Source organism: Bufo bufo, chromosome 2 (assembly GCF_905171765.1).
Source record: "Bufo bufo chromosome 2, aBufBuf1.1, whole genome shotgun sequence".
NCBI classification, from domain to species: Eukaryota; Metazoa; Chordata; class Amphibia; order Anura; family Bufonidae; genus Bufo; species Bufo bufo.
In genome coordinates, this window is record NC_053390.1 from 196096588 (window position 1) to 196116678 (window position 20091).

Sequence of the window (20091 nt, forward strand, 5' to 3'; positions counted from 1 at the left end):
AGCATGGCGGGGGGTCAATCATGCTTTGGGGCTGTTTTGCTTCTACAAGTACAGGGAAGCTTCAGCGTGTGCAAGATACCATGAATTCTCTTCAGTACCAGGAGATATTGGATGAAAATGTGATGCAGTCCGTCACAAACCTGAGGCTTGGGAGATGTTGGACCTTTCAACAGGACAATGATCCTAAGCATACCTCCAAGTCCACTAGAGCATGGTTGCAGATTAATGGCTGGAACATTTTGAAGTGGCCATCGCAGTCACCAGACTTAAATCCGATTGAGAACCTCTGGTGGGACTTAAAGAAAGCAGTTGCAGCGCGCAAGCCTAAGAATGTGACTGAACTGGAGGCTTTTGCCCATGAAGAATGGGCGAAGATACCCGTAGATCGCTGCAAGACACTTGTGTCAAGCTATGCTTCACGTTTAAAAGCTGTTATAACTGGAAAAGGATGTTGTACTAAGTACTAAGATTGAATGTCACTTGGGGGTTGAATAAAACTGATAATGATGTGAGCACAGAAAAGACATTTGTGGTTATTTCATTATAAATGTTATGTTATATTTGTCTGACTTACAAGTGCCTCTTTGATTTAATTGTAAACAAGATGACTGAAATCATCAAAATCAATGTCAAACTGGCCAAAACACTCAATTTCAGTGGGGGTTTAATAATTTTGAACACAACTGTATGTACCTACAGTTATGACAGATCATTGTGTAAGGGGGCCCTTATACCCCAAATGATTAGCTCCATACTGTCCCAGGATCATGCCATTCGGACATCCAGAACCATGCGATCCTAATGTCCCCTTTTCCTCAGAGAAGACACCACACACCTCTGGTTCATGTGAACTCAGAATATAAACTGATTTATTGAGGTCAAAACACAGTTTTCATATCCCCCTCCCCAAGATGTGAGGGATAACAACAGTTTCGAACCCCCCTCTCTCATGGCAGGTCACATGACATGATCACATTCCATTGCCCTTATAAGGCTTTACAGGTAAACAACCTTAAAGGGGTTGGCCACTCTCCATGTATTTTCTGCAACTGTGTAGGAGGCAGGGAAAAAGGATATTTCCTAATATATGTATTTAAGTAGATATGCCTATTTTTTCAACAATCTGAGCCCCGCTCTGATTTGCAGCCAGTCCGTCCATGGCTGCACGCGACATGGAGAAGCTCCGTCCATGCCTACTGTGTAAATGAGCATGCGCTGCTTTTCCACATCGCATTGCAGCGCATGCCCAGCTTGCCACAGAGTGCACGGAGGAAAGGTTCTGATCTCCACAGTTCATGACTGTGGAGATCAGAACCTTCTAAAATGTAGATATAATGTCCTTTCCCCCCCCTGCAGCCTTCAATGTGCCCCCTCATTTTCTTTACTTACCGGGCGCGTGATTCCCCGATCCTCCCCCCTGCAGCCCTCAATGTGCCTCCATATTTTATAAGCGGGCGGGAAGACCGGGCCCGCGGCACAGCCTCCTAGCTAATTTATTCACTTCACTTGCCCCTGTGTAATCTCGCACAGGCTCACTGGCAGAGGCATCCTCGAGAGAAGTGCGCATGCGCCGTCTTCCAGCACACCTCGTTCGACGATGCCTCTGCCAGTGCTTCTCTGCAATTACACAGAGGCAAGTGAAGTGAATAAATTAGAGGAGAATCCCCGCCCTGTCTATCTTTCGAACTGTCTCCCGTCTGCTAGCCCCGCCTCCCACCTCCTAGCCCCGCCTCCCGCCTTCTAGCTCCGCCTCCCATCTGCTAGCTCCACCACGCATGATTCCTCTGGATTGCCACAACCCCACCAGTAATGAAGTAAGTGACGTGAGGACAGTGCAGAGGTGTATGTGTGTGGAGGAGGGGGGTCACTCAGCTTTCCCAGGCTATTCCTCTGCACATATGCCATTCAGAACAGGAGGAAAGCTGGGTGCTATTATGTAATGTGACTCAGCTTTCCTGATGTCCTGCATGGCACAAGTACAGAGGCATGAGCAGGGCCGGTGCAAGGATTTTTGCCGCCCTAGGCAAAGATCCATTTTGCCGCCCCCTCATGTCACTCACTCACTGACAGACACACACACACTGACAGACAGACACGCACTCAGACACTCACTGAATTACGTACACAGAAACTCACTGACAGACACACATACACTCACTGACTGACACACATTCACTCACTGAAAGACATACACTCACTGACAGACAGACATACACTTACTGACAGACACACACTCGCTCGCTCACTGACAGACATACACCTACCCACACATACACTCACTGACAGACAGACACGCACTCACTGACAGACAGACACGCACTCAGACACTCACTGAATGACGGACACAGAAACTTACTGACAGACATACTGACAGACACACATACACTCACTGACAGACAGACACACACTCGCTCACTGACAGACACTCACTGACAGACATACACCTACCCACACATACACTCACTGACAGACACGCACTCAGACACTCACTGAATGACGTACACAGAAACTCACTGACAGACACACATACACTCACTGACAGACAGACATACACTCACTGAAAGACATACACTCACTGACAGACAGACATACACTTACTGACAGACAGACACACACTCGCTCGCTCACTGACAGACATACACTCACTCACTGACAGACACGCACTCACTGACAGACACGCACTCAGACACTCACTGAATGACGGACACAGAAACATACTGACAGACACACATACACTCACTGACAGACAGACACACACTCGCTCACTGACAGACACTCACTGACAGACATACACCTACCCACACATACACTCACTGACAGACAGACACGCACTCACTGACAGACACTCACTGAATGACGTACACAGAAACTCACTGACAGACACTCACTGATAGACACACATACACTCACTGACAGACAGACACACACTCGCTCACTGACTGACACTCACTGACAGACATACACCTACCCACACATACACTCACTGACAGACAGACATACACTCACTGACAGACAGACACACACTCAGACACTCACTGAATGACGTACACAGAAACTCACTGACAAACATACTCACTGACAGACACACATACACTCACTGACAGACAGACACACACTCGCTCACTGACAGACACACATACACTCACTGACAGACAGACACACACTCAGAATCTCAGTGACAGACACTCACTCACTGGCAGACAAACACACACATATACTCACTGACAAACATACACATACTCACTGACAAACACACAGACACTTACTGACCGACAGACATCTACACTCACTGACATACACTCACTCACTGACATACACACACAGACACTCAATGACAGACACACATGCATTTACTGACAGACAGACATACATACACTCACTCACTGACATAAATACACAGGCAGACACTCACTCAGTCAAACACTTAAACACTCACCTCCCTGGGGTCCAGTGTGGTGCAGCTCCTCAGTCCTCCAGCGCGCCGTTTAGTATGCCGGGGCCGGAATGACGTCATATTCCAGCATCCCAGAGGGCGCGCGAGGGAGGAGTGGGGAGCTGCTAGAACAGCCTCTCTTGCCGCCCACTTCCTCTCCGGTAATTTACTGGCAGAGCAGGCACCTGCCATCAGGGAAAGCAGTTACCTGCTCTCCCATATTTAAGAAGGACATCCACCTCCTGGCCCCCCTGTAACGGCGCTGGGGGCTGCTCAAGAGCCGCTCGCCCAGGGCTGCAGCCCCAGTCAGGGGGAGCCCACCAGGGTGCACCCAGCAGGCCGGCACCCTAGGCGAACGCCTAGTTCACCTATATGGTTGCACCGGCCCTGGGCATGAGAAGATATGAGGGTAGGCGGGAGTTGTGTTACTCAGCTTTCTCAGACTATTCTCATGTCTCTCCACATGTGCCATGCAGGACAGCAGAAAAGCTGGGTGCTATTACATCATGCAATGTCACTCAGATTTCCTGCAAGGCATAAATGCAGATAATAAGAACATGGAAAGGCAGGGGGAGGGGTTCACTCAGCTTTCCCAGAGACTCATGTCTTTGCTCATGTGTCATGCAGGATAGCGAGTAATATCACTGTCTCCCAGCTGTCCTGCATGACACAGAGGATGGGGGAAGGGGGGCACTCACTTCCTCACACTTTTCTTATGTCTCTACGCATGTGCCATGCTGGACAGCAGGAAAGTTGGGTGGTATTACATCATGTAATGCCCCATATTCTTGTCAAAATATGCTGAACACCGCCGGAACCTACCAGATCCCATTCACTATAATGGGTCTGTTGGGTTCCGGCATGAGTACTGCCATTCTGTAGAACAAAATACTGCTGCATGAGATGGGGCAGGTCGAGAAGTTAGGGAGGGTAGTGAGAGGAGCCAGGGCGTATAGTGGGTGAGACTAGGAACGGGCATGGGGGCCCAATCTAAATTCTTGCTATGGGGCCCAATGATTTCTATGTACGCCCCTGCTTAGGGGGATCTGTGGTGGATGACACTTATGGGGGATCTGTGGATGACACTTATGGGGGATCCGTGGATGACATTTATGGGGGATCCGTGGATGACATTTATGGGGGATCCGTGGATGACACTGATGGGGATCTGTGAATGACATGGTATGTAGCTGGAGGGAGAAAACTTGGCCTTACCACAATGAAGGGTACATTCTGTATAAATAGGTGGCCAACAAAAAAGGGGAGGGTCAAATGGCGTTGTCAATAGGCGGAGTCAAGGGGGGCGGCAAAATTAGCTTTTGCCTAGGGTGGCAAAAATCCTTGCACCAGTTCTACACGTGATTCCCCGATCCTCCCCCCTGCAGCCCTCAATGTGCCCCCTTATTTTATTAGCGGGCAATTCTCCAATCCTCCCCCTCCTCTCCCTCTCTAATTTTCAGGATGGCCGAGCTGTTTAACCCCTTCCATGCCGCGGTCCATAGGGACCATGGTATGAAAGGGGTTAACAGTGAGGGAGCTCCCTCCCTCTCCCATCGGGTGCTGCTGTGCCTTTGCAGCCGCCCAATACTTGACAAGATCACAGAGGGAGGGCCCCTCCCTCACCCATCAGCGGCTGCTCTGTTATGGCAGCCGCTGATTGTTACCATGACAACCTGACGCCTTCACAGGCTTTCGGCTTGCCATGGTATAGCCAAGCTGGATCAGGCTTCTGCTAAAGGCAGCAGCAGCTTGATCAGCCTGTGTGTAAAGTCACAGTACACTACAGTACACTATATAATGTACTGTAGTGTATTATATAGGCATCAGACCCACTGGATCTACAAGCACCAAGTGGGTCTGGGTCAAAAGAAAAGAAAAAAAAAGTGAATAAAAGTAAAAAAATAAATAAATTCTTCTTATAGCCGCACATTTATCACTGATTATAAAAAAATAAAATACACTACACGTTTGATATCACCACGTCCACGTCCGTAACAACCTGATCTATGAAAGGGTCATGTTACTTTCCCAGAATGCCATAAAAAAATAAAAAATAACTATGATGAAATAAAAAGTTTGCCCACCTCACTTCCAAAAAAGGTAATAAAAGTGATCAAAAAAGTCGTATGTACGCCAAAATGGTACCAATCAAACCGTCACCACAACCCGCAAAAAATGAGCCCTACATGAGACAATCGCCAAAAAATAAATAAAATATATAAAATTTTTATTTTTTATAAAATGCTATTATTGTGTTAAAGTAAAAAAAAACAAAAAAAAAACATATTAGACATATTAGGAATCGCCGCGTCCGTAAGAACCTGCTCTATAAAAATATCACATGACCTAACCCCTCAGGTGAACACTGTAAAAAAAAAATATGAAAACGGTGTAAAATAAGCCATTTTTTGTCATCTTGCATAACAAAAAGTGTAATACCAAGCTATCAAAAAGGCGTATGCCCCCCAAAATAGTTCCAATTAAACTGCTATCTCATCCCGCAAAAAATGAGACCCTACATAAGACAATTGTTCAAAAAATTAAAAAGAGCCCTTACATAAGACAGTATCCCAAAAATTGAATTGATAGCTATGAGATAGATAGATAGATAGATAGATAGATAGATATGAGATAGATATATATGAAATAGATAGAAGATAGATAAATAGACACACAGATGCTGACTTGATGAAATGACACCTGAGGTGCTGTTGTTACTATGGTATCATAGTTGGCCAGGGATGTCATGTGACCACTCCTCTGAAGATGCTTGCTATGATGCATGCTGGGATTTTTACTTTCACTTTGCAGCTGCTCCGCCCACACAGCCTCTCATCTATGGGAGCATACTATGCTAAACACATTAGAAAAATTATACATACACAGTATATCTATCATTATACTAATATCTCTTGGCTTTAGTTATTATCTGGGGCCATTTTTTTAAATTTATGCATAAAGGGGCTAACCAACCCCTTTAAGTACAGCTGTTAATCTGTTGTTGCCGGGCAGAGTCTCCGCAGGGGATGGTGGACACCGTTACAGCCCTCATTCTGCATAGGGGAAGAGATGATAGGATTTCTGCACAGTTCATGACACACAACCATGGCACTTGCTCTCCTGATGTAACAATACTCTCCCCCTTTGTGCAAAGGACGGCTAGGGGTCGGCTAGGGGCTGTCCGGGAAGATCAGCATTGTTCAGTTCTCGAGCTCCAGTTGCCGGGACAGACCATCAGCATTCCCGTTCTGCTTCCCCTGTCGGTACTGAACCCTGAAGTCATAGGGCTGCAGGGCAAAGCTCCATCTCAAGAGTCGGGCATCTCAAGAGTCCCCAGAGACATGGTGAAGCCATACAAGAGGGTTGTGGTCAGTGAGCACCCAGAAGGACTGCCCATACAGATAAGGCTGGAACTTTTTGAGGGTCCAGACCAGAGCCACACACTCCTTCTCCACGGCTGCATATCCTACCTCCCGAGGTAACAGCTTGCGGCTAATGTACATCACCGGGTGCTCATGGCCATCGTCCCCCACTTGGCTTAGTACTGCTCCAAGTCCAAAAGCAGAGGCATCTGTGTGAACACAAAACCGTTTGGTGGGGTCAGGTGCAGTGAGTACGGGTGCAGTAACCATAGCGTGTTTGAGTTTCTGGAAGGCCGCTTCACACTCCGGAGACCACAGGACTTGTTTAGGCAGATTTTTATTTATCATCTTCAGGGGCACAGATGGCAGCTACCTCCCCTGCCCTCTCCTCGTATGCCTTTAACATGTTCACATGAAAGGTTTGTTGAATCCTCTCATCTGAACACTTGGCCAGGAGGTACGTGGTGTCGCAGAGCTGCTTCACCACCCGATAAGGTCCTTGCCATTTGGCTTGGAGCTTATCCGTCCTTACCGGTTTTAGTGCCAGCACTTTTTACCCTACTGCTAGAATACGGCTACGAGCGGTACGATCGTACCAAACTCTTTGTCGACTCTGGGCTGCCCGAAGGTTTGCCGCTACAGAGGCAGTTAGCTCCGCCAGCTGGTCCCTGAGATTGAGGACATATTGATGTAGTGGGGTCCCTTTCTCCTCCCTGTCTCCCTCCCAGTGGTCTCGAACCAAATCTAGTGGTCCTCTAACTCTTCTCCCTTACAAAAGCTCGAAGGGAGAAAACTCAGTAGACTCCAGCGGCACCTCCCTGTAAGCGAACAGAAGGTGGGGCAGAAACCTCTCCCAGTCCCGTTACTGAAGGGCGAATGTCCGAAGCATTTGCTTCAGGGTCCCATTGAAGCGTTCGCAGAGACCATTGGTCTGTGGGTGATAGGGGGATGTACGCAGACTGTGGATCTTACACAGATCCCAGACCTGCTGGGTCAGTTCAGCACAGAACTGAGACCCATTGTCAGAAAGAACCTCTCGGGGAAAACCCACCCTGGAGAAAATACTAAACAGTGCATCGTTCACTGACTTGGCGGTGATATTGTTTAACGGGACAGCCTCGGGGTATCTGGTAGCAAAGTCTACAACTGTGAGGATGAACCTTTTCCCGGTGGGGCTGGGCTTAGCAAGGGGCCCGATAATATAGACTGCTATGCGGCTAAAGGGCTCCTCGATAACGGGAAAGGGGTACAGTTTAGCCCTGGGGTTGTCGCCTCGCTTGCCTGCGCGCTGGCAGGCATCACAAGTTCGCAGGTACATTTTCAAATCCTCAGATAGCCCAGCCCAATAAAAGTTCCAAGTCAGGCGATCCCTGGTATGGTTTATTCCGAGGTGGCCAGCCAGGGAAATGTCATGGCTAGCTCGCATGAGGTCAATTCGGTACTGCTGGGGCACAACTAGCTGCTTCTTAGGTATCTTAGTGGGCTTGGTGCCCTCTATAAGCCGGTATAACAACCCCTGGCTCCATATAATTTTACCATTGCTTGGCTTTGCCGGCTCAGCCCCAGCACATTCTCGATACCCTGGTAGGGTTGGATCAGCAACACCGTGTTAATGGTGGCCACCCCACTTGAACTGGCCACGGGTGACTGCTGAGGCACTCTGCCAAGATCGGGTGTCTCAGTCCCCTCATCCTCTTCGTCTACCTCACCTGCTGGGACTTCCCAGGTGACTCTGGACAGTGCATCTGCATTTGCGTTGTCCTTACCAGCATGGTATTTGATGGTATAATCAAACTTCGACAGCCTTGCCATCCATCTCTGTTCCAAGGCGCCCAGCTTCGCATTCTGCAGGTGAGCCAATGGGTTATTGTCTGTCCTTACTATGACCTGTGCTCCGATGAGATACCCTGAGAACTTTTCAGTCATTGCCCAGACCAACGCCAACAACTCAAGTTTGAAGGAGCTAAAATTTTCCGGATTGCGCTCAGAGTCCCATAGGGATCGACTAGCATACGCAATGACTTGTTTATGCCCGTCTTGTTCTTGGGCTAGTAATGCTCCCAATCCATGCAGACTTCCATCCGTGTAGAATGTGAATGGTCTGTCATACTGAGCATATGCCAGGATGGGGGCACTAATCAGGGCTTTCTTCAACTCGTCAAACACTTGCTGCTGAGGCAGTCCCCATGATATGGGCTGTGTCTTCCGACCCTGGGCGGTCCCTCTTAAGAGATTATCACCAAAAAAATGAATAAAACTAACTTACATATGTATGAAGATCCAAAAAACTTTATTGTAAGTATATATAAACATATAAACAATACATACATATATAATAAAACAGGCAGCACAAGGCGGGACACACAGATGAGTAGCAGGACCCAAGGAGAGGCCGGGAGATCAGTGCGCGAAATAACAGGGAAAAAAGAATGCTAGCTGAAAAAGCATATCTCAAAACCTCATAGCAGCAACGCCCCAAACAAAGTGCAAAGGAGGCAATTGTGGAGATTGAGGTTGGAATGAAAAGGACAAAGTATAAACATACCCTGACTGGTGCAAAGATCTCTCGGCCGACTCCTGACCCAACGCTGTTTCGCCAGTAGATCTGGCTTCTTCCGGGGATGATTGTGTAGTGGTCTGGCAATCTTCACAAAGCCTTTTATAAATCTTCGATAATACCCAGCCAATCCTAGGAATGCTTTCACTTCTCGAAGCGTCTTAGGTTGCGGCCACTTATTCACTGCCTCTATCTTACTCTCCGAAGTACGAACAACATGTCCCAGATACTCTAGGCTTGTTTGAAAGAGATGACACTTCCTCGGTTTGACCTTAAGACCATGAGCACGGAGCCTACATAACACTTGCCGTATGTTCTTTAAACGTAGGGGCATGGACTACTATGTCATCCATATAGATCAGAATCGACTCAAAGTTCAGTTTATCCAGGCAGTGTTCCATTAGGCGTTGAAATGTACCCGGAGCATTCGTCAGCCCGAAGGGCATTCTGTTGAACTTGTGCAGCCCCATGGGTAGGATAAAGGCTGTCTTCTGTCTATCTTTCTCTGCCACAGGTACTTACCAGTAACCGCTCGCCAAGTCCAGAGTTGATAAACTCTTGGCCCGCTGTAATGTCGTCAAGTCGTCAATGACTCTTTAAACCTGGGCAGGGCAAAAGTGTCCTTTACTGTGACAGCGTTTAACTTCTGATAATCCACACAGAATTGCAAGGACCCATCCTTCTTCTGCACCAAGACCATTGGGGCGGCCCAGGGGCTTTGGCTCTCCTTTACCACTCCACTGTCTAACATCTGTAACAGCATCGTCTTCACTTCTTGGTAGAGGGTAGGCGGGATCTGCCGGTATCTCTCTCGAATTTAGGGGAGTATCCCCAGTCGGTATTTCATGTTCTATAGCCGTGGTGCACCCGAAGTCCTCTTCACGTCGGGAAAAGGTAGATTGAAACTCCCATAGTACTGCTTCAATCTTCTCCATTTGTTCAGCGGTGAATTGGTTCGCATCAATCTCCATTTGCTCCAAGATCTGCTGGCCATTCCTCTCTGGCGTGGGTTCCTCCACCGAGTTCTGGTCCACTGCCAATGTCTAGGCATCATTTTCAACAGCCCGTAGGCCGAATCGGCTACCTGCGAGTGGTTCTCCTTGCAGCACATATAGCCACTTTTTCCCCAGCATGGAAGGTAACTTCATGGTCGTGTATGTTGACACACCGGACTAACACATGGCCGTCCATTACTGTCACAATGGTCCTGGCAACCACTGGGTTCTGTCCGGCTTCCGACACGCCTAGAAGCTCTATCAGCACCCCTATCCCATTCAGTTTCTGGCAGCTTCTGACAGACATCCGTATCATCTTCTCCTGTCGCCTCCATATGGGCAGGGGCGGGCTGGGCCGGGGGGCAGGGAGGCAATTGCCCCCCAGGCCGCCCTAAAAAAATGGCCCCCGGGGACGGGGCGGTCTTTAAAAAAAAATATATATATTTTTTTTATTCTTCAGGGCCACACCGCCGATCACCACAGGCGTCGCAGCCCTGGATGTAATTGCGGCCGTGCTGTGTACTGTGGGGCAGTGGAGGGAGAGGCGTGTCCCTCCCCTGTTCTTCTGATAGGCCGCAGGCACTAATGCCTGCAGCCTATCAGAGGCCATGACGTCATTATCATCGCGCCGCCTGAGCCGGGCAGCACACAGCAGGGACACAGGCCGGAAGAGGTAAGTATTAGTGTTTTGTTTTTTTTCTTCTTTGCGGGGGGCTGGCACTATGAGGGGTGGAATCTGGCACTATGGGGGGGGGGGGGGGTCTGGCACTATGGGGGGGCTTGCACTATAGGGGGGATCTGGCACTATGGGGGGATCTGGCACTATGGGGGAGCTAGCACTATGGGGGGGCACTATAGGGGGAGCTGGCACTATAGGGGGGACTGCTACTATGGGGGGGCTGCCACTATGGGGGGGGCTGCCACTATAGGGGGGAGCTAGCACTATGGGGGGGCTTGCACTATAGGGGGAGCTGGCACTATAGGGGGGGCTGCCACTATGGGGGGCTGCCACTATGGGGGGGGCTGGCACTATGGGGAGGCACTATGGGGGGCTTGCACTATGGGGGGGCTTGCACTATGGGGGGGCTGGCACTATGGGGGGAGCTGGCACTATGGGGGGGAGCTGGCACTATGGGGGGGGCTTGCACTATGGGGGGGCTTGCACTATAGGGGGAGCTGGCACTATAAGGGGGATGGCACCATGGGGGAGATGGCACTATGGGGGGGCTGGCACTATGGGGGAGCTGGCACTATGGGGGGGAGCTGGCACTATGGGGGGAAGCTGGCACTATGGGGGGGAGCTGGCACTATGAGGGGAGCTGGCACTATTGGAGGAGCTGGCACTATTGGAGGAGCTGGCACTATGGGGGCATTTCTTACTGGCACATTATGGGGGGGCACCATGGGGGAGAGGAGCACTATGGGGGTATCTGGGGGCTCTAAAGGGGCTTTTTTTAAAATTTTTGGCACATTCTGGGGGGCACTATAGGAGAGAGCAGCACTATGGGGCATCTGGTGTTACTATAGTGGCATTATTTGGGGGCACTATGGGGAAGTGGGGGCTCTAAAGGGGCCTTTTGTATTGGAACATTATGGGGGGCACTATGGCATCTGGTGGCACTAAGGGGGCATTTTTTACTGGCACATTATGGGAGGCACTATAGGGGAGAGCAGCACTATGGGGCATTATTTGGGGGCACTATGGGGGAGTGGAGCACTATTGGGACATATGGTGCCACTAAGAAGGGGCATTTTTTTACTGGCACATTGTGGAGGAGAGGAGCACTATAGGGGCATCTGCTGGGGGCACTAAGGTGCATTTTTTTACTGGCATATTATGGGGGACACTATGGGGAAGGGGGAGAGGAGCAGTATGAGGGCATTTACTGGGGCACTATATACGGGTATTTTATACTGGCATACATTATGGGGACATTAGCTCAACTGCGGGCACTAAGCGGGGGTATTTCATGTACTGTCATATTATAGGGAAAATTAGTATTACTAGGGGGTAGTATGGGGAGCTTTACTACTACTGGGGGGCTATGAGGAACATGATTACTAGTGCACTATAGGGGCATTATTACTACTAAGTGTGCTCTGGCAGAGAATTATTTCTATTGGTGGGATTTTGGGGAGCACTGTTACTTTGAGGGCACCCTGGCATAGTATCAGCTTAGCACAATTATTTTTGGGGGACATTATCTTTATACTATTAGTGTCTGGGCGCAGTTATTTTTTAGAGCACTGTGTGCCAATAATTGTTTAAGGGGGCACTATCTGTGTGGTAGTAGTATTCCCAGGGGTACTGTTTCTGCAGTATAGTATTGGGGGCATAGCGGGTACAGTATTGGGGGCACTATCTGTGTGGTAGTAGTATTTCCAGGAGGACTGTTTCTGCAGTATAGTATTGGGGGTGGCAGGAAAGGGTGTTCAGAAGATGTGAAGATGATGAAAATGTAGGAAACTAATGTCTGTTTCTCAATCTCTGCAGAGACGGGAGATGGCAGAAAAATCATCATGGCGGTCTGGTCTGAGGAAAGAGAACGTCTACATCAAAGGTGACATCACTGGATGTAAGAGGTATGTGGTGCTATGTAGGAGAGGAGATGCTCCGGCTACTCCTCCTGCCATTTGCAGAAGTAGGATTCAGAGCTGGGTGAGGACGACGAAAGGGGGCAGCAGGCCACGGGCGGGTGGCAGATGGTGGGGGGGAACCACAAGCCTTTAGCAGGATCAGGGGAGGGAGGAGAGCGGAGGAGCTTCCTGGCTGTAGCTTGTTGTATAAGCAGGCAGTGCAGCCAGGACAGACCCTCCCCTCTCCGTATGATGTGTAGACAGGCCTCAACTATAGAATGTCAGATGTACAGTGTGTGTTGGGAGTGGCCTATTATATGTAGGAGGGGCTTTTAATAATGGGCAGGGCTAAAAATGGGCCACTTGACTGGATTTGCCCCCCAGGACTAAGGCTGCCAGCCCTCCCCTGCATATGGGGCATACAATGCTTCCACTAGCTTATCTTCATCGGTGCTTTTGCACATCCGGATCAACCTCTGGATGCCCTCTGGGTAGGCTTGTGGGAAGTCGCTTTCTTGTAATAGCTCGGACCCTACTTTGTAAACATGAGCTGGTCCAGTTCCCGCAGGACGTTTATCCCCAATACAACGGGAGTTCCACACAGAGCTGGTTTCTCTACAAGCACCACCCCCTTCTTGCTAACATCTTGTCCGCATAGCTTCATTCTCATCCATGCCACTTCGAACCCAGGTATAGCGATCTGATTTACTGCCGTCAGCTTGATTACAGTTCCCTTGTCAGGCTCATCAGGTGACCGAAGTGTCTTTCAAAGAACTCCACTGGCATTGTGGTTACTTCTGTTCCGGTGTCTATAAGACATCCCACCATCTGTTCTTCAATATGCACTTTTAGGTAAGGGCTTTCGGTCACCCGGTCCCGGGGGTCGTTAGGGGTACCGTGGCAACTGGTCTCCCCGCGGTGTGCTCCGGCGGCTGTTCCGGATGCAGGACCCTTTGTGGGCATTGACGGGAGATATGTCCTCTTTCTCTGCAAATCCAACACTGCGGCCCCCTTGTTTTCCGGTCCCTTGGAGGACCACACAACTGTGCCTCTGTGGATGGTGCCAGGCCAGCCCAGTGCATGGTAGATTCTCTCACTTTAGCCCCTTGAGTTGATCGATATAGGGGGGGAACCCTTAGGGGTTGCACTCCTTTGCCAGTAATCAGGCTGAACTGGGGCCATTGATGGGGCCCTTAACTGTGCAAACTGTCTTTGAAATTCTCCCAGGGATGCACTAAGTGCCTTCATTGTCTCTCGCAGATCCCCCCCATCAGAGGGAGTCCTTTGACTTCCTACAGACTGCATCCTCACAGTGTAAGCTCCATACGCTTCTTCTTTGTCTCGGGCCCCAGCCTCAGCTTGTATCTTCAGAAACTGCAACGTAGCATCCACCAGGATATGCTCCTTGAGAACCTGGCGAAGAGGAGGGCTCAGCAATCCAAGAACGAACTGATCCCGGAGGATTTGATCTCAATTTCCTAGCACGTTAGCACCACTGGCCTATCTGTTCTGTACATGGGCCCAGATCTCTCGGAGGGCATTAGCAAACTGGGGAATCGTCTCATCTTCACGCTGGAAGCGAGTGAAGAAGCGGGACCTAAGGGTGCCAGTACCGGACATTTCTTCATAAATAGACTCGAGTATCGAGAATATAGCATCCAGTGTCTTCCTTTCCTTTTCTGGACGCAGCATGACAGTGCGTCTAGCATCCCCTTCAAGGGCGTTCAGCGCCACATCTGATTGTAGACCCATAGCCAAATTGTACAACCTGAGGGTGCTTTTAAGATGTGCGGCCCAGTCTTCTAACAACATATTTTGGCTGTCAAACCGCACTAGCTGGTTCAACATTGCTCCTGCGTGCAAACACATGGTCGGAGCTACCCCCACGGCAGGAGGGGTAATTGGGGCCACAGCCGGAGCCGCCTCGGCACCGGTCAGGTTCTGCATGGCGATCAATGTACCCTGCTCGCAGCACCAAATGAAAGAGGACCGAGGGCTGTGTCCACAGTTACAGAAGGTACACGATGCCACACAGACACAGACAACGGTTCTTACCCAGCAGTAAAGTTTACTGAACAGTAGTAATGGATAAGTGGCTAGGCATATATAAACACGATAACAACATAAATCAAACAGTAACAGTAATACTGCCTAACACCGCTAAACTAGCTATTGCAAAATATTCCCCCACAGTCCATAAAGCAGCCTGGCTGCACCTGAATGTTCCTGAGCGAGCTTTGTCTTTCACCCACACTGAATCCGGACCCATTAATTTCAATGGTGCTGTGTACATGAGCGATGTTTTCACGCATCACTTGTGCGTTGCGTGAAAATCGCAGCATGTTCTATATTCAGCGTTTTTCACGCAACGTAAGCCCTATAGAAATGAATGGGGCTGCGTGAAAATCGCATCGCATCCCCAAGCAAGTGCGGATGCGGTGCAATTTTCACGCATTGTTTCAAAGGAGACGAGGGATGAGCGACCCAGGACCCCATTTACTTTATTATTTTCCATTATAACATGGTTATAATGGAAAATAATAGCATTCTTAATACAGAATGCAAAGTCCAATGTCAATTGAGGGTTAAAAAATAATGAAAACATTACTCACCTCATCCACTTGATCGCGCAGCCAGGATACTCTTCTTTGTTCTTCTTGCAGGACCTGCAAAAGGACCTTCGCTGACGTCAGGACCTGCAAAAGGACCTTCGCTGACTCAAAGAAGTAGAAAGACGATGATGCCGGCTGCGCGATTAAGTGGATGAGCTGAGTTAATTATTTTTATTTTTTAACCCCTCAAGCAACATTTTAGTAAGCATTCTGTATTAAGAATGCTATTATTTTCCCTTATGAACATGTTATAAGGGAAAATAATAACATCTACACAACACTGAACCCAAACCCGAACTTCAGTGAAGAAGTTTAAGTCTGGGTACCACATTCAGTTTTTTATCATGCGCGTGCAAAATGCATTGCACTCGCGTGGAAAAAACTGAACAATTCAACGTAATCGCAGTCAAAACTGACTAAAAATTGCGTGCGCACTCGCGCGGGTTTCCCGCAATGCACCCGGGACGTGTTCGGAGCAAATCCAGGATCGCAAATGGAAACGGAAGCATACAATAATGTTTAAACAGTAAGTACATAAAAAAAATTGGGCTGGGCATAACATTTTCAATAGATGGTTCTGGAAAAACGGAACGGATACGAAAGACATACGGAAGTATTCCGTATGCATTCCGTTTTTTTGCGGACCCATTGATTTGAATGGAGCCACAGATCGTTATTTGCGGGCAATAATAGGACATGTTCTATGTTTGAACGGAATGGAAATAGAAGGCATACAGAGTACCTTCCGTTTTTTTTGCTGATTCATTGAAATGAATGGTTCCGCATACGGTTCGTATATGGAACGCAAAAAACGGAACGTAAAAGGAAAAAAAAAAAATTGTGTGCAGGAGGCCTTACTTAGAGCTGTTGTCTGTTATTCAGCTTCTCTGTGAAATATTGCTGAACTCTTGCATCATGTTGTTTCTTACCCTGAGGTAGTACAGAAGGAACTCTGCACTAGTAGATCCCACTATGCTGCTACTTGGCTGGCTCCATTACACATTGCAAGTTACTGATCAAATTGTAACTAGAAATGTGTGAAACTTCACTAATGTGTACAAAAATAAAATAGTGGAAGGAAGTGTGGGGTTCTACACCTTTTTATTACTGACGATTTATCATCAGCATCTGATCGGCGGGGGTCTGATGTGGCTCAGCCCTGTTCACTTCAATGGGGCTGAGCCTTGCCCAGGCCAGAGATAATAGCCATGACATCACTGGCCTGCAGGAAACAGCGAGAAGGCCGCAGCGCTACTGGGAGCGTTGTTGCCTTCTTAAACAGCTGATCAGCTGGGGTCCCGGATGTCAGACCCCCTCCAGTCACATACTGATGATCTATCCAAAAGATAATAAAAAGGTACAGAACCCCTTTAACGCAAACATCACTCAGTTCTCCTCTCCAGAAAGATATGGGGGTGGGAAGCAATCCTTATTTCTTAGTAGAGTTTAAAGAGGACTCGTCACCTCTCCTGACATGTCTGCTTTGATAACTACTTGCATTCCTCATGAAATAACAATTGTGGTTCATCATTTCTTACATCTCTATGTCGTGCCGTTCCTCAATTATTCCTACTAGACATTTCTGAATGCATTGCCAGTTGACGTGTGTCTCTGCACAATCTACCATTAACAACACTGATTGGATAATATCAGACTGTGCTGGGACACACTCCCAACTGGTAACACCCAGATGGACCTTTATTGCAGACTTTTGGCAATGTATTCATAAACTTATAGTAGGAATAACAGATGAAAACAGGCCTTCTTTAAAGACAACTGAGGTGTAGAAGGCATCAGCATGTGTAGAATAGTGATATATCAGAGTTTTTGTAGACAACAGCACGACATGGCTTGCATCCTGACATTTCCAAATAGTCAATTAAATGTGACCTCAAATGCATCATTTTTAAACTTGGTTTACCATCAAAGGGTTAGGCCCCTTTCACATAGGCGAGATTTCCGCGCGGGTGCAATGTGTGAGGTGAACGCATTGCACCCGCACTGAATCCGGACCCATTCATTTCTATGGGGCTGTGCACATGAGCGGTGATTTTCACGCATCACTTGTGCGTCGCGTGAAAATCGCAGCATGCTCTATATTGTGCGTTTTCCACGCAACGCAGGCCCCATAGAAGTGAATGGGGCTGCGTGAAAATCGTAAGCATCCGCAAGCAAGTGCGGATTGTACTAAGCATTCTGTATTAAGAATGCTATTGTTCTCCCTTATAGCCATGTTATAAGGGAAAATAATACAATCTACACAACACCTAACCCAAACCCGAACTTCTGTGAAGAGGTTCGGGTTTGGGTACCAAACATGCCGATTTTTCTCACGCGCGTGCAAAACACATTACAATGTTTTGCACTCGCGCAGAAAAATCGCGCATGTTCCCGCAACGCACCCGCATCTTTTTCCGCAACGCCCGTGTGAAACCAGCCTTAGGGGTATTATCATAGGCGTGCGCACAGGTTGTGCCGGGTGTGCCTGGGTACACCCTAATCAAGCCTGCTGGCCGGCGAATACTAATGAAGCGCTTCCATTTTTGAAGCGCTCATTAGTACCGGAGGACCAGGAAGCGGTGAACGATATGTATTTTCCGCTTCCTGGTCCTCGGTTGTCGGCTGTGCAGGGCTGCGCACAGCGTGAGGTGCTTTGTGATGTCACGCTGTGCGCGCCAGTTCAGAGCACAGTCGACAGCAGGAGGAAGAGGATCGTGGGTGGCGAGGAGCGTCGTCGTCCAAGAGCAGAGAGGTAAGTGTTTTTTTATTTTATTAAAAATGAGGCTGCTGGGGGCATAATGGAGGCTAATGAGAGGCATAATGGGGGCTAATGAGGCATATGCGGGCTAATGAGGCATAAGGGCTGATAATGGGGGATAATGGCATAAAGGCTATATATATACAGTACAGACCAAAAGTTTGGACACACCTTCTCATTTAAAGAGTTTTCTTTATTTTCATGACTATGAAAATTGTAGATTCACACTGAAGGCATCAAAACTATGAATTAACACATGTGGAATTATATACATAACAAACAAGTGTGAAACAACTGAAAATATGTCATATTCTAGGTTCTTTAAAGTAGCCACCTTTTGCTTTGATTACTGCTTTGCACACTCTTGGCATTCTCTTGATGAGCTTCAAGAGGTAGTTCCCTGAAATGGTTTTCACTTCACAGGTGTGCCCTGTCAGGTTTAATAAGTGGGATTTCTTGCCTTATAAATGGGGTTGGGACCATCAGTTGCGTTGAGGAGAAGTCAGATGGATACACAGCTGATAGTCCTACTGAATATACTGTTAGAATTTGTATTATGGCAAGAAAAAAGCAGCTAAGTAAAGAAAAACGAGTGGCCATCATTACTTGAAGAAATGAAGGTCAGTTAGTCAGCCGAAAAATTGGGAAAACTTTGAAAGTAAGGGCTATTTGACCATGAAGGAGAGTGATGGCGTGCTGCGCCAGATGACCTGGCCTCCACAGTCACCGGAGCTGAACCCAATCGAGATGGTTTGGGGTGAGCTGGACCGCAGAGTGAAGGCAAAAGGGCCAACAAGTGCTAAGCATCTCTGGGAACTCCTTCAAGACTGTTGGAAGACCATTTCAGGGGACTACCTAGCTCATCAAGAGAATGCCAAGAGTGTGCAAAGCAGTAATCAAAGCAAAAGGTGGCTACTTTGAAGAACCTAGAATATGACATATTTTCAGTTGTTTCACACTTGTTTGTTATGTATATAATTCCACATGTGTTAAATCATAGTTTTGATGCCTTCATAGTCATGAAAATAAAGAAAACTCTTTAAATGAGAAGGTGTGTCCAAACTTTTGGTCTGTACTGTATATATATATATATATATATATATATATATATATATACACACACATACATACACACACGCGCGGTGTGTGTGTTTTTGCTTTAGGGTGCACACCCTAATGCAATAGACTGCGCACGCCTATGGGTATTATCCATTAATGGGTAATTCTGAAGCAAGTATAATTGTAAATATGAAAATGTGAGTACAGGTAAATGATTTTTTTGCTGCAAAACTTGCAACTTTTGTACACCAGAAAACTGTCATGCAAACTTGATACATTCCCCAGAGTGTTCACCCAAGCAAAAATGGTCATATACGTTAAATAACTGTTGGCCAAAGCTTGCTATTCGTTGAATATATCTTCCTATATGGGCATCGTATGTACATAGCTTGCTATTAACATATGCTAAGTCTATAAACACGTGCATGTTACAGCGCCCCCTAATGATCAGTGTCCGTTATAAAAAATTCCCTATATTTCGTGTATATACTAGAACAACCCAGGTAATGCGGAACTGTCTGCAGCTGTAGAATAAAGGAGCCATTGGCCGCTTTCAGACAAGCGAGTGTCACGCTCCGGACTTGCAGTGCAGCACCCGTCCTGAACTCCCAACACTGCCAGGGTCGAATAGCATTATATTGATTTATGATGCTATGTACCCCATAGAGGTCTGGAATGTATTGGCTAACAGTGACAGCATTATGTCAGTGTTATCCAATACATTCTAAAACTGTAAGG